Source organism: Littorina saxatilis, linkage group LG16 (assembly GCF_037325665.1).
Source record: "Littorina saxatilis isolate snail1 linkage group LG16, US_GU_Lsax_2.0, whole genome shotgun sequence".
NCBI classification, from domain to species: Eukaryota; Metazoa; Mollusca; class Gastropoda; order Littorinimorpha; family Littorinidae; genus Littorina; species Littorina saxatilis.
Window position 1 is genome coordinate 15806023 of NC_090260.1, and position 16476 is coordinate 15822498.

A 16476-nucleotide genomic window follows, 5' to 3' on the forward strand; every position below is an offset into this window, starting at 1 on the left:
TGCCCTGCGCTGTTAATGCAATGTTTTGTTTTTTGTTTTGCCTTGCAGCTCCTCCAACATTCACAATTTACTCGTCATTCATGTTGATGGCCCATGTCTGACCAGATATCAGTTTCAGGCTGTATCGCAAAAAGGCGACTAGTCCATTTGGTGGAGTTTTCCTCCAATCTACCCAGGAACGGGACAGCCAGCGTTGCAGTCCCGATACAACCATAAAAAGGGAGGTGTTTGTCTTTGGTCGTTCGTCAGACATAAGACAATGTATTGTCCACAAACAAACAATGGATGGAAAAGTATAGTTCATCTGCCTTTTAGCAACCAAACAGCATAATTATGACAACAACAACAAATCGCAAATCAGACCAAGTATAAACATCTAAAATGAAATTAAGAGAATGCTTGCACCCACACACAACCAAACAAACGCATATGGGTCCCGGTTGGGACAAATAAGACCGTCATCAATAATCTCAATTGTTTAAAGAACTGATTAAAACAGGCAGACACAAACCAGTATGCGGCTGCAATCTCTTGTTAGAGAGGTTTTCTAATAATCAACTCTTAGTTTCAGGTATTCTCGTTCATGGGTCAAGCTGTATGATCTGGCTAAAGACGCACCTTCACACTATCAGGAAGCACCTCTGCATCCCCCACTCGTTGTCAGTCCAGGCCTGCACAGCTGTAACGTGTTTCCACTACTATGACACAGCAAAATACACATTTTACAGACATTGTGCTACATTTTGGAGCGATTGGCAGTGCCACCTGGCTGTTCGTGATCTGGTCACAACCTCGAGAATGTGGTACATTTCAACTGTGTTGATATACTCTGTCGTGATCCCAAGAACTAAATGGTCTTACTTTGACAAATTATGGAGCTGCGCGCAAGCAGCAAAAATGCCGTGCAAGGGGCTAATTGGTTCTGGGGGCAGAAGGGGACGTGATTGCCCGCGCTCTGTTGGAGAAAGAGGACTTTCAGGCACAAGGTAGCGCGGATCTTGCCGAGGCAGACCTGGACATGATTCCAACGATGTGGAAGGGGTCTAACAACAATCATCTACTCTGAAGGTTAAGAGCTTCTTTTACATTATAACATATGCAGGGGCGGACGAGGGGGGGGGGGCACAGGGGGCACGTGCCCCCCCCCCCCCCCGAAAAAAAAAGAAGAAGAAGAAAAATAGATTTTTCTATGCTGATTTTATGACCATTTCTAAGTTCAAATGGCACCAGATGGCACCATTTTGCTTCTTTGGGCACATTTTTTTCCGGGGGGGCATGCCCCCGGACCCCCCTAGCAAATTCCGGCGCTTCGCGCCCATCACATTCACTTTCGATTCAAAGTGCCCCCCCCCCCCCCCCCCCCCTTACAAAGCAACTGATCCGCCCCTGATATGCATTGTTCCTTAACCTATAGTAAGCTGTCGACACATTTGCAAAATTCATTGATTTTAGAATTTCGAAGCGAAATGTTCCAACATTTCACCTAACATTGTTGTTTTGAGATAAAGTAAAAGTGTAGACAGCGTCCTAGAGTTACATTAGGGCACAGGGGTGGCGGAAACTGGCTCTAACCAAACTTTGGGAAAATCTGGAGTCGCCAGTTTAATTGATGGCATAAGTAGACATGGCTAATACAAGTAACTGGCTTACCTAAAAATGTAACATAGGCTTTAGCCAAGAAATTCAATGTAGACACCTAAATACAAAGGTGTGATTGCGTAAACGCAACAAATACCCAGGATTCTGGAATGCCCGAAGGATGTAAGCGGAGGTATGAACGGATACTGGGTCCCCTAGTTGTTGACCTTTTCTCAGTCCATCTACGAATGGTAACTCGGATCAGAGCGCATGCTGGCATACGACTGGAATCTGAAAGGGTACATTTCCCCCAGCGGCCGGATGCACCCAAGGCCCGCTGCCAAAGAGCCGGAAGTCTTCGCGAAAAAGAGGCAGCGTATGGGGGAAAAGAATATATCAATTCGTAGAATTACGAAACGCCCTCCGGTCCAATTACGGATTAGGCTTCTTCAGGGGGAGTAGGGTTTTAAGAGCCATGCCTACTGCCGCCTTTGTGCCCTTATGTTGCCAACCTTGTTATATAAATACTGCATTAAAATCCCGTCGAAGCTGTCATCACTTTAAGACGTTTTAATTTGGTTGTTGCTGCATGCATGGAGTGGATGCAGGAACCTTTTGCTCTGCCTGTCTGATGCTGAAGTCTGGTTATAAATGATCACAGCAGTGAATATACACTTAGCAAAACCATTATTGCGACAAATGTTGCACCCCTTTTAAAGCATTATGCCTGTGTCCTTTCACTCCAATTGTCTATGCTATTTAAGGCTGTCCACTTGACTATATGGCGCATCTCACAGACCAAAGACTTCTTTCACTCCAACTTTCTATGCTATTTAAGGCCGTCCACTTGACTATATGGCGCATCTCACAGACCAAAGACTTCTTTCACTCCAACTTTCTATGCTATTTAAGGCCGTCCACTTGACTATATGGCGCATCTCACAGACCAAAGACTTCTTTCACTCCAACTTTCAATGCTATTTAATGTCCACTTGACTATATGGCGCATCTCACAGACCAAAGACTTCTTTCACTCCAACTTTCTATGCTATTTAAGGCCGTCTACTTGACTATATGGCGCATCTCATAGACCAAAGACTTCTTTCATTCCAGCTGTCTATGCTATTTAAGGTCATCAACTTGAGTATATGGCACATCTCACAGACCAAAGACTTCTTTCACTCCAACTTTCTATGCTATGTAAGGCGGTCCACTTGACTATATGGCGCATCTCACAGACCAAAGACTTCTTTCACTCCAACTTTCTATGCTATTTAAGGCCGTCCACTTGACTATATGGCGCATCTCACAGACCAAAGACTTCTTTCACTCCAACTTTCTATGCTATTTAAGGCCGTCCACTTGACTATATGGCGTATCTCATAGACCAAAGACTTCTTTCACTCCAACTTTCTATGCTATGTAAGGCCGTCCACTTGACTATATGGCACATCTCATAGACCAAAGACTTCTTTCACTCCAACTTTCTATGCTATGTAAGGCCGTCCACTTGACTATATGGCGCATGTCACAGACCAAAGACTTCTTTCACTCCAACTTTCTATGCTATTTAAGGCTGTCCACTTGACTATATGGCACATCTCACAGACCAAAGACTTCTTTCACTCCAACTTTCTATGCTATTTAAGGCTGTCCACTTGACTATATGGCGCATCTCACAGACCAAAGACTTCTTTCACTCCAACTTTCAATGCTATTTAATGTCCACTTGACTATATGGCGCATCTCACAGACCAAAGACTTCTTTCACTCCAACTTTCTATGCTATTTAAGGCCGTCTACTTGACTATATGGCGCATCTCATAGACCAAAGACTCCTTTCATTCCAGCTGTCTATGCTATTTAAGGTCATCAACTTGAGTATATGGCACATCTCACAGACCAAAGACTTCTTTCACTCCAACTTTCTATGCTATGTAAGGCCGTCCACTTGACTATATGGCACATCTCACAGACCAAAGACTTCGTTCACTCCAACTTTCTATGCTATTTAAGGCCGTCCACTTGACTATATGGCGCATCTCACAGACCAAAGACTTCTTTCACTCCAACTTTCTATGCTATGTAAGGCCGTCCACTTGACTATATGGCGTATCTCATAGACCAAAGACTCCTTTCACTCCAACTTTCTATGCTATGTAAGGCCGTCCACTTGACTATATGGCACATCTCATAGACCAAAGACTTCTTTCACTCCAACTTTCTATGCTATTTAAGGCCGTCCACTTGACTATATGGCGCATGTCACAGACCAAAGACTTCTTTCACTCCAACTTTCTATGCTATTTAAGGCGGTCCACTTGACTATATGGCACATCTCATAGACCAAAGACTTCTTTCACTCCAACTTTCGATGCTATTTAAGGCCGTCCACTTGACTATATGGTACATCTCATAGACCAAAGACTTCTTTCACTCCAACTTTCTATGTTATTTAAGGCGGTCCACTTGACTATATGGTACATCTCATAGACCAAAGACTTCTTTTACTCCAACTTTCTATGCAATTTAAGGCGGTCCACTTGACTATATGGCACATCTCACAGACCAAAGACTTCTTTCACTCCAACTTTCTATGCTATTTAAGGCCGTCCACTTGACTATATAGCACATCTCACAGACCAAAGACTTCTTTCACTCCAACTTTCTATGCTAATTAAGGCGGTCCACTTGACTATAATGGCACATCTCACAGACCAAAGACTTCTTTAACAGGGATCCCTGGCCGCCGCTCAAATACGGGTATCCCACCAATGGACGTGACAAAGACGGAAGTGACATTTAACAATATGTTATAACATGCAGACATAGACACCGATTCACATGACGACACACACAGTGACAGAAAAAAGCTAAAATGCATCAGAGTGGGGTGCATGCATTTTAAGTGAAATGAATTACCTTACGCTAAGATTAGAAAAGACAAGTAAGTTACACTATTATCATTTGCTAGCTGGTCCTCTAGCTCAGGAAAGGTTTTGGCTTTAAAGACCAACATTATATAAATGATTGTATTGGGTACAAAGTATCATTTAGTTATGTAAACATGAGAGGATTTAATCGATGATTTTGATGTCAGCAGAACTTTTTATTTGTTTAATTTTGGTTTACAAATGTACATGTTTCTCACGGCAACGTCTCTGTCTCTCTCTGCCTCTCTCTCTCTCTCTCTCTCTCTCTCTCTCTCTCTCTCTCTCTCTCTCTCTCTCTCTCTCTTCTTGATCAATACTAAAAAAAACATTCAAATAGATTACCTTTTTTAGTTGTTTTCTTAGTCTGGATTTTTGGAACACTAGCAGTCGAGTTGATTTGATAAATAAACCATATTCAAGCAGAAATGAAACTACAGCCAGTGTATCAAGGATATAACCAACACATACACACATACAATCTTACCTCTGAGTAAACGATCAAAATGTTCAAGTTGGTTGGTTTGTTGGCTGGTTGGTTGGTTTGTTGGCCGGTTGGTTGGTTTGTTGGCTGGTTGATTGGTTTGTTGGCTGGTTGGTTTGTTGGCTGGTTGATTGGTTTGTTGGCTGGTTGGTTGGCTGGTTGGTTGGTTTGTTGGCTGGTTGGTGTTCACAGTTATGCAGGGACACACATAATATTGTATTACTCTCTGGCTTCTGAATGTGCCGGGGTGGTTTGGTAATTCCACGGATACTCGAGTAAGCAGAACACCAAGTCAAATCAGACAGAATAACACCAAGTCAAATCATGCAGAAGAACACCAAGTCAAATCATGTAGAATAACACCAAGTCAAATCATGTAGAATAACACCAAGTCAAATCAGCCAGAATAACACCAAGTCAAATCAGGCAGAAGAACACCAAGTCAAATCAGGCAGAAGAACACCAAGTCAAATCATGCAGAAGAACACCAAGTCAAATCAGACAGAAGAACACCAAGTCAAATCAGGCAGAAGAACACCAAGTCATTTCATGCAGAAGAACACAGTGTCAAAAACAATCTCAGTTTTGGTCATCAGTGTAGAAGTAAGTAACCTGAAGCCTCAAGTAAATTTGGCGAATTATGCTTCACGGATCTTCGGAACTGATTTGTTGGCAAAAAGACTGTGTCGACTTTGAACTCAACTAAAGACCACGCCCTGAGAAACCCAGACTTTTAACTTACATTCAAACAACACGCAGTAATAAATTGACACAGTGACACACAGCCAGCACACTCTGGTCACACCCCTCCAGTCAGTCGCGTGATATTGACGACGCGCTCATAGAGACTCGCTATGAACTCTGGGACGGGACAGGTTTGAGTCACTGATAACGCGCTGTCAGTGAGATATTGGTTGTATGTGTCATTATAAGATGTTTGATGGGTTGTTGACAGACCAGCTTTTTTGTCGGTCCGAGGGGGAGCATATCGTCTTTTGTTTCATATTTATTGACCAAGGCCGAAGGGGGAGCATATCGTCTTTTGTTTCATATTTATTGACCAAGGCCGAAGGCCGCGGTCAATAAATATGAAACAAAAGTCGATATGCTGCCCCCCGAGGACCGACAAAAAAGAAGATTTGCGTCGTGCAGCGAAGGAAAGAATCGCGATCTTGTTTTCGACTCAGTGCCTCTTTGTTTTTCATTAGACCTGTCATTCTGCTTGCTTGGCTTTGTTAGATGTTTGCATGTCTTGTTGCTATGTCTTTGCTTTTATTATTTTTGTATTATTTGCGCTTCGTTTATCGATACAAAGCATTGTGCACGGTTCACAATGTGTGTGTCAGGGGTCAATTGGTTTGACTTGAACTTGACGTTCGTGTTTCTCCGAACGTCTGTGTATCGAAACACAGATACACGCACTCCATGACTTTGTAAGAAGACAAAACATATCGCTAGGTTTCATTTGTTTGTGATGAATTTATGACCTTTCATGAAGTAGTTTTGTTTTTTGTTTACTTTTGCCAGTTTGCCAGTTCGATTTTGGAACTTTGCAAAGCAGTGTCGTGTCGTCTGTTTAGGTCTGGGGACTCGGAAACACCAATGAAAAGAGCCGAAGAATCCACAAGCGTTTCTATTGGGTTTGCGTTTGGTTATCCATGTATATCCTGCTTCCTGCAACTATGGTAACCGGGGATTTATTGCATGGGGAACATGAGATTTATTTCCCAGGTGCTTGTGAATGAAAACTCGTGAAAATGATGACAATGTGTATTATTTGTTAAGAGAGAGAGAGAGAGAGAGAGAGAGAGAGAGAGAGAGAGAGAGAGAGAGAGAGAGAGAGAGAGAGAGAGAGAGAGAGAGAGAAAGAGAGAGAGAGAGAGAGATGTGGAGAAGGTTGGGTGTGTGTGTGTGTAGGAGGGGGAGGGGTGAGAGAAAGCGAAACACTGGCGATCTGAGTCAGTGTGTGGGACAACAGCAGTAAACATGGCTTCTCCTTATTTAAAACACACCGACATACCGCGCATATAGTTAACACAGCTATGTTTGGTTCATACACAGTAATGGTGAGAGAACATGAACACCTACTATATCCTTGAAACCATTCCAGTGACCTGAGACATGTGTTTGTTTGTTCTTGTGTACATGTGCTACCGAATAAAAACTTGTCACCACCCCAAAGTGACTGTAAAGAATGAGTACTACAAGCAACAGACAGCAAGCACACCGTGTGAACACCGCAATATAAGCATAGTTTAACAAACACAATCTTCCACAAGTCCGCACTGTCGGTGTTCCAAAACAGTTTGTTTTTTCGCTCCAAAATGTTCATGATAGAATATTTTCACAGCTTTTTTCCTAAAAATGTACAGAGACGGTTTGTCGATTTGTGTACATATCACTGCGAATGACGCCCACTCTCTGAGTCAGCTGACGTGAACAGCTAGAGATAAAGTCCAGTCATATGAGTGGCGTGCACACATCGTAATCTTAATCTGTATATTCAGTGTGAATGACACTCACTCTCTGAGTCAGCTGGGGTCCAGGGGTAGACTTAACCGCCACCTCAAGCAGGAAACGAATAATCTGAACAGGGCGGACTTTGAGTCTCATGTTTGTGTAGTTACACAACGCAATGCAACACCAGTAGTGGAATGCATGAATGGAGACTATTATAGTTGCTAACTAAACGTAGGTTCGATCTACGCAGTTCGTAACTAAAGATTTAGTCAGTCTGCAATGCATGAGAGCGAACTTGGTCGAGACTACTTAGTTACCAGCTAAAAGAGTAGGTCATAACTTTCAGGTGACGTCACGGGGAATCCCCGTCACTGCGCAGGCGCGGTGAACTCTTCACCTTCGAAAGTGGTAAACAAACCAGCATGGGATTGGGAGCATGGTAACAGTGCGAACTTGAGTGGTTGATCGATGCAATATTATTTTGGCGAGCAAACAAGACAAACATAGGCAGAACGCAAATGTTTCTCTCAGTTCTTCCGCACATTACGAGAGCTAAAACTGCCCGACCGGGGAGATGTACGCAGCATATAGGCTGAGTCAGTGTCGTCGAAGATTTGAGTGATGGCTCAGTCGGTATGTACTGGGAAAAAGTCCGTGTCCCTCATTCTGATTGTGCATTTTAAAGCAAAGCTGGAACTTTGTAACAGACAATGATGTATGGATGTATTTAAGTTTGTGTTTCAATTTATGGGAGCGAAACTGACATTTCTGAACTGAAAAAAGTCGTGTTTTGTGGAGTTTAGAGTTGTCAGTAGAGACCGAGTAATCGTTGAAGAGAAATAATTGCATGGTTCACCGATGGAGAGTTAAACGACCATAAAACCGCACCACAGGTATGTCACGAAGCTGTCTAAGTTCTACACTATACAACAAAAGAAAATTGAATGAGGGAATCAAGACAATAGATCAACTCTCTCTCTCTTTCTTTCTCTCAGTCTCTATCTCTCTCTCACACACACAGGCATACGCACACACTTACACACACACACACACACTCACTCTCTCCCTCTCTCTCTAAACCGCTAAGAGGGAGGGACAAAGTTGAGAACAAGAGTGCCAGATAAAGGAAGGAATGTAATTTGGAGCGATCATTAAACAAATTAAGAAACAAGCAAGTTAGCAAGCAAATCCTTGAAAATGTGTGATGTCATACAAAAGGAGCCAACAATGTTTTGGCCTGGTGTTCTACTTACAAAATAAACTAGTAAAAGAATTGTGAGATGTAAAGAGAAAAGATTAACTGGAAACACTACCGAATTACAAGACATCATCAGTGATTTGAATCATGCACTTATGATTTTCTTCTTTTTTTCCAGATCGGGTAGAATACTTTATGTCAGTGACATATTTAAATGATTGCAATTTTGTGCTGGTCTTTAACATGAATAATTAGATACAATGAATACATTATTCAATGAGTAGGAAGTGACAATATTTTAATGTGTATGATCTTGTTTGATGAATGCCGCAAACACTCTGAGAAGTTCTTCTAAGCAAGCAAAGAAACAGAGGTAATGAAGTTGGATACTGAGATGACTATATTTTGTAACTTAGACACTCTGTCTATAAGGAAGCTAGCTGTTGCTTGAACATCATTTGAAAATTAATCTGCGCCAGTTTAAATGCATTGCTTCGGTATGGTAGAGCTGATCATCAAAATGCATCTCATGTGTGAAATTTTAGCTTTGATGTTGCACTGACTTCAGAAGACTAACCTGTTTCGTGAGTAAAAACTGCAAACATTTCAAGCTGACAAGAACAGAACGATGTTAAAATATAAGATATGATAAGGGAAATGTGAAGGCTAAATTAAACAAAGAATGAAATTGTAACCCACTCTGTACAAGTGGCGCGTTTTGCTGCATTGATCATCTTTTATTCTTTCATGTGTTCTTTTGAGTTTCCGACAACATTTGTTGTGTCATTGTGTATGAACGTTTTAATTTAAATGATGATAAACAATGATTGCATATTTTGTGTAAACGATTTCGCTCAACGTCTCAGATGTGGCATGCAGGCTCCACTTTAACATATACCAGCTGTCAAAAACACGTGTGTTTACTTTGAAGTGTTGGAATGTTTGATCAATTAATTTGTTTAACTTCTACTGGCATCAATCCGCAAAATGTATTCATTCAAACATTCCAACTTTGCACATGACCCAGTCAGAATGTAAATGTTTGGTATGTATCAAAGTGTATAGATGGCCTAACCTCATGTAAGAGCCCATGCAGATATAAAATAGTAAGCCAAACTTGGCGTTTGCAAGAAGAACGGTGCCTTGAAACTGACAGCAGCAACAACAATTTAATTATCCACAATCACAGTGTCACTCAGCTTTTCACCCCATCCAAACCACCAGCCATCCTCTCACTAAAAACCAAAACAAACTCCCCAAAACACACACACACACACACACACATTAAAACACAGAGAATCATGAGATTTGTTTGTTTGTTTATTCATCCTGTAGAATGTTTCTTTAGCCACTGAGCCAACTATAATACTCGTCATAAAAAGTAGGCAGATCTGTTTGAGGGCAAATCTTTATGATGAGGCCGTTTATTAAAAAAACCAAATACAGGTTGACCCAAAAACAATGCAACCCACAACAAGTTAATAACCTACATTTGTGGACATAAACTTCAGCCTATGCATGACCCTTCTACAAAGTGACAATTTTGAAGATCAAATAGGCTGACTTTTGTGCAATTTTAAATTAAGTTCCCAATTTTGGGGATCGACTCAACGGTACGGGTTTTAAAATTGAGCGGTAGCCAAACTTGCCCGATCTAAGCGCTCAAGATTGTAACATTCGGGGCAATTCGAATCACAAAAGTATACCTTAATCAACATTCAGACCTGGGAATCCCTGTTTTGGACTTGGAGTATTCTCAAACAAACTTGGTGTATTTTTTTTTAAAATGAGCGAACTCCACATTTAAACATGCTTCACACGCGTCTGTCTATGAGTATATAACTGCTTTCTTCAGGTCACCGATGATCTAGGGGGTGTATACTCAGACATTCAGATAATATAAAAGCTAAAAGTCTGGAGGGTTTAAATTAAGTAAGTATTGATACCGTTCATGGTCAAACTTCGTTTTAGTGAATCGTCCGCCGAATTTGGAATTTATTTTTTGAAATAGAGCACAAAAGTCAGACCATTTACATTTGATCTACAAAATGTCCGCTTTGTGGAAGGGTCATGCACTGGCTGCGGTTTATGTACCTTAAAAATAAAGTGATTCGGTCAACAGATGTAGAAGTTATTAGCATTGTTTTAGTGTTACATTTTTTTGGTTTATCCTGTATATGACTGAAAAAAGCCATTCATTCCCCAAACCTATTCAGAAAGCAGATTGGGTTTATATGACATAGTGTTTATACAGTGGAACATACAACACAGACACCCTGCAAAATCAAATTCGCAAAATCAATGTTCCCGCGTTAAAATTGACAAAAAATCAGAACTGCCAAAACAAAACATCTTCTGCACGTCAATAGAAAAAACAATCAAATCTGCATCCAAATCAGTCAGTTTTGTTCACATATCTGGTCTAACACTGACATTAAGGCATGTTGATTTGTGTAGGTGTCATTCCTCTGAGAAGCTGTAAAAGGCAGTTTTAGTGGGTAATGAGACAAAAACCGGTACGTTTTCGTAACTCCTCAACGCATTGCCTTCAACGTTGCGGTGATTTGTGCTAACAGTAGTAACACATGTGGGAAAGTTCATACGGATTTTAAAGTCATTTGAGACATTAGTCTGCTGTTAATTGACATGCCAGAAAGAGTTCTTAAATTGATGGTAGGTCTTCGCTGACTCATTGAAAAACAATTAATTTGTTGTTATCTTAAGAACAATAACAGATGCGCCACACAATTAAATTTCATGTACATATTTTATCAGACATTGGCGGTATGAGGATTTCAACGCGAACATTAATATTTTGCCTCATTCAGAGCGCTGAGCGCAAATGTAGGCCTACGCCTAGAAAAGCTCACGGCTGACACGCTTAACTGATCATGGCTCTTGAAAGAGCATTTTCCAAGAATGTGTGTGTGCGTACAAGTGCGCTGTGAACAGTCATAGTTGAAAATGTATGAAATTAAAGGTAAATTGAAGCTTTCATTTTTCTTAATGCATGCTAATTTTTTTTACAAATTCAGTTCATTGGACAGGGTACATTTTTATTTTTAAAATTCGTTCTGGCATGTCGCGCAACAGCAGAACTAATATCTCACATGACTTGAGATTCCGTGTGTACTTAACGACATGTGTTAGCCCAAATCACTGACAAGTTTTAAGACAATGCGTTGAGGAGTTACTGAAATGTACCATTTTTTGGTCTCATTTTTGTACTTAACGACGTGTGTTAGCACAAATCACTGACAGTTTTAAGACAATGCGTTGAGGAGTTCTGAAATGTACCATTTTTGGTCTCATTACCCGCTAAAACGACTTCAAAAACTGAGAGGATTGACAACTACACGCTCAGCATGCCATAGCGTTCATGTTAGACAAGATATATGTGAACAAAACGGACTGTTTTGGATAAAGATTTGATTGTTCTGTCTAATGACATGCAAAACATGTTTCGGTTTAGTTGTTCTGATTTGTGTTGTTGATTTTAACACGGGAAGCTTGATTTTGTGAATTTGATTTGTGGGAGGGGGGGAGGGGGTGTCTGTGTTGCAGGTTTCACTGCATAGACACTACGTCATGAAAACCCAATTTTGTTTCTGAATAAAGTAGGGAAATTAATGGCCTTTTCAGTCATATACTTGGTTTTTCAATCAACAGCCTCATCAGTAAGATCTGCCCTCAAACGCATCTGCCTACTTTTTATGACGGGTAGTGTAGAAACCTCTGCAAGCATTCTCAGCCGAATCAGATGGAAAAGCACAGAATTGTGATGGTACTCTGAATTTGATCATCGTCCCCAGCGAACCCAGGAACCAAGGTGCAAACAGCCTTCCCTTAATGTAGCGGTCCTTCCTGAAAAATAAAGAAAACATATAACTGAGCACCTTCAGTATTCACGGGGATGTGTGTTGAGGAGTGTGTGTTTGGGGGGGGGGGGGTGGGGGGGGGGGGTGAGGAAGCACTTGCTCTTCACATGACCATTGGGATCGGGGATGGTGTGTGTGATATTGTAATCTAAACTATTAAAAAAAATCTGTGCGTGTATGAACTTTGTGCTCGGCAGAAATGTTTCTCGATTTTAGTCAAAAACAAGTGTGCCCTCAACCCACACACTTTCGCTCTTCAGCATCAACACTATACAGTTTGAGTTTCATTGGGAAATGTGTCTCGATTTCAGTCCAAAACAGAACTTTCAGGATCCAAAGCACTCGCCTGTCAGCCTTTTTATTAAAATACATTCAACCCACCACATTTTCCAGTGATGAAGATTCTGGGGATGTGTGTTGATCCCATTGATTTTGGCCATTTCAGATCTGGCCAGTTGTACATGGGATAGGAACATAACTTCACCCAGACACATAAAATATTGACACCCTGACAGTCAGTGACTGCTTCATGTGCATAGTTGAATTTTGTTTATGAACGAATTTCTCAAAAGTCACTCGCAGAAGTAAAGAAGTAACATTTTTGTTAATCTGAGAGTGGTTTCCACAACAAAATCTAACTCTGAGCAGGAAGAAGCCAGGGTGTTGAATGTAGAAGTATCCGAGTGAACAGATTCATTCTTATTCCATGTAAAAGCCTGGCAAGATCTAGGATGGTGAGCCAAGGGAAGAATAACTGTATGTGCCTTTAAAATAATTCCAGTAAATTAGTAATGATTTCATTTTATCTTGCAATTTTGTTTTACTTTCCTGTGCTGCATTAGTTCATTCACACTGTGTAATTTACTTTAAGAATAGTGGCAAAGGATTTGAGAAGAGAAAGAGAACTAAAACCAAGCTTTATGTACCATTTTGTATAAATAGTACAAATTGTACTATGCAAGGATACATACAGATGTAAGAATTTATTTTATACAAAGCCGTAATGTTTTTGTGTCAATAAACTTGCATCTCCTGCCACTACTCTCAGATTCAGATGTAACAAGTGTTGACATAGCTGAATGTATCTATCTAGATTGTGCATCTAATGTGAAACGCAGATCTCTTTACAACACAACGTACAAAAGTCTGCCAAAAACATCTACACAGCTTCAAACTACTATCACCAGTGCCAATTTACATATCATAAATCAATTTTACAATAACAATTTAATAGGCACAAGCAGGTACTTGGTAGTGGTACAGAAATATGTGACTTACTCTTCATGGTAGTCTGTAAAGCAGCATGTCCACTCAGTCTGAATCCTCTCCAGAATCCATCTGAATGCAAGAGCTGTATGAACACTTCATCACACATCATCTCTGGTTTCTTAGGAGGCCTGAAAAAACACACCATAAAATAATTAATTAACAATAATAAATAACTGTATTATAATTAAACCACTCGCTCATTGATTCTTTTATCCCCTCTTTCACAATCATAGTTTATACAGCAGCATTTACCTCTGACTCTGTTCATGCAGAGTAAATATCAAGTATTTAAACAGAAAAATAAGTCATTGTTGAATAACCCTTCTAAAAATACACAATAGACACACTTTCAGTGGCAGTGATTCAAGTGAAGTCAGTTTCTTTCTTCATTTGTATACACACAAAAATTGTTTTGGGCCAGTTAGTGTTACTCTTGGCTTTACACACTTACTATATCAAATTATACATGCATTCAGCTTAGAAAACATACTTCTAATGTTGGGAGTGCAGTGTGAGCCAGGACATTTACAGCAAATAAGGATACACAACAGTTCATTCAGAGATAGATTTGCCATTCACTGCATTATATTGTTAGTTGAATGAGATAGATCTACAGCGATGCTTCAATGCATTAGATTAGCTTTGTTTTAGTGTCTACTGTTCATTGCTCCACCGTGGGAAATTCAGTCAACAGTGCACAGTTCCGAAGAAACCGATGCTGCTGTGCATAATCATTGATGCATTGACGATCGTTCATTGTCAATGTCACTGTCAGAAAAACAACAACTGTATCTTTCATCGTCACCACTACACAATGGCTCGTAGGCCTATTTTCCTATGACACTGAACACGGTTTCGGAGACACTCAGACAGTACTGCCTGGCCCATAGATCTAGATCTACCCTTGCTCTCACTTTCTAACAAATGTATTATTGCAATATAATCTGACACACACTCACACACCGATGCGCACAAACGAACACACACACCGTGGGACACACAAACTACACGCACACAACGGATGAATCTTGCTCTTACCTGTTGGATGATCCAAACCGATTAAAATCAGCGACAGGAAGATGTACAAGCCAAATTTGTACAGTCGCTGATGTAAAAAGTGGAAATTTAGTCAATGTTCATAGCAAATCTCCCGACTCAAGGTAGATCGTGTCCCAAATCAGCTGTGCCGGTCACTTCACGACTTGTATTTGAACCCCCTCCAAAGCGCAATCAATGTTTCAACTTCTTTGTCGACATCATTCTTTGGTTCATGCGTCGGACTGCCGAATATTTGATTTTTTTGTACAGCAAAATCAAAGACTGTCATGGCGGCCGCCATTTGTATTTTTGCAATAGTTCGAAACTAAGGAATTTGGTCCTCCTCGGAGGAGGACCAAATTTAGGCAAGTTAGTCACCAACTTAGGTCGGAACATTTGAAAATATCGTGCCATGCATTGCGCACTAGAGCGATAGTTTCGAACTTTGGATTTAGTTCCCAACTAGCTTGATAGTCTCCATTCATGCATTCCACTACAAGACTGTTCATTGTTCGACAAGCAAAGGCTGTGTGTTCAGCCTCAGGTACAAAATACAAAACGCAATGCAACACCAAGACTGTTCATCGTTCGACAAGCAAAGGCTGTGTGTTCAGCCTCAGGTACAAAATACAAAACGCAATGCAACACCAAGACTCAGGGGCGGACGAGGGGGGGGTTTCTGGGGTTTCCGGAAACCCCCCCCCCCCCCCAGCCAAAAAATAAAAATATTTTTGTGTGTTTTTTTGGGTTGAGTTTCAATTTTGTGGGTATTAATCAGTGACAAAATCTGCTGCCTGGAACTGGTAATGATCATCCTCAGAATGCACCAGCTTGCACCATTTTGCATCCTTTTTGCATCATCGTTCGACAAGCAAAGGCTGTGTGTTCAGCCTCAGGTACAAAATACAAAACGCAATGCAACACCAAGACTGTTCATCGTTCGACAAGCAAAGGCTGTGTGTTCAGCCTCAGGTACAAAATACAAAACGCAATGCAACACCAAGACTCAGGGGCGGACGAGGGGGGGGTTTCTGGGGTTTCCGGAACCCCCCCCCCCCCCCCCCGCCAAAAAATAAAAATATTTTTGTGTGTTTTTTTGGGTTGAGTTTCAATTTTGTGGGTATTAATCAGTGACAAAATCTGCTGCCTGGAACTGGTAATGATCATCCTCAGAATGCACCAGCTTGCACCATTTTGCATCCTTTTTGCATCATCGTTCGACAAGCAAAGGCTGTGTGTTCAGCCTCAGGTACAAAATACAAAACGCAATGCAACACCAAGACTGTTCATCGTTCGACAAGCAAAGGCTGTGTGTTCAGCCTCAGGTACAAAATACAAAACGCAATGCAACACCAAGACTGTTCATCGTTCTACAAGCAAAGGCTGTGTGTTCAGCCTCAGGTACAAAATACAAAACGCAATGCAACACCAAGACTGTTCATCGTTCGACAAGCAAAGGCTGTGTTTTCAGCCTCAGGTACAAAATACAAAACGCAATGTAACACCAAGATTGTTCATTGTTCGACAAGCAAAGGCTGTGTTTTCAGCCTCAGGTACAAAATACAAAACGCAATGTAACACCAAGATTGTTCATTGTTCGACAAGCAAAGGCTGTGTTTTCAGCCTCAGGTACAAAATACA

General features: G+C 41.0%; 1 protein-coding gene and 1 long non-coding RNA gene across 2 annotated transcripts in view; both read right to left on the reverse strand.

The window, feature by feature from the left end:
* Positions 1–16476, reverse strand: part of LOC138950502 (uncharacterized) — a 252255-nt gene that overhangs the window by 228367 nt on the left and 7412 nt on the right. The gene's annotated exons all lie outside the window — the stretch shown is intronic.
* On the reverse strand, positions 9541–15332 carry LOC138950486 (uncharacterized). Its single transcript, XR_011450681.1, has 3 exons — positions 14836–15332; positions 13807–13925; positions 9541–12514 (listed from the first exon to the last, which is right to left on the reverse strand). It is a non-coding gene; the product is annotated as an uncharacterized lncRNA (long non-coding RNA).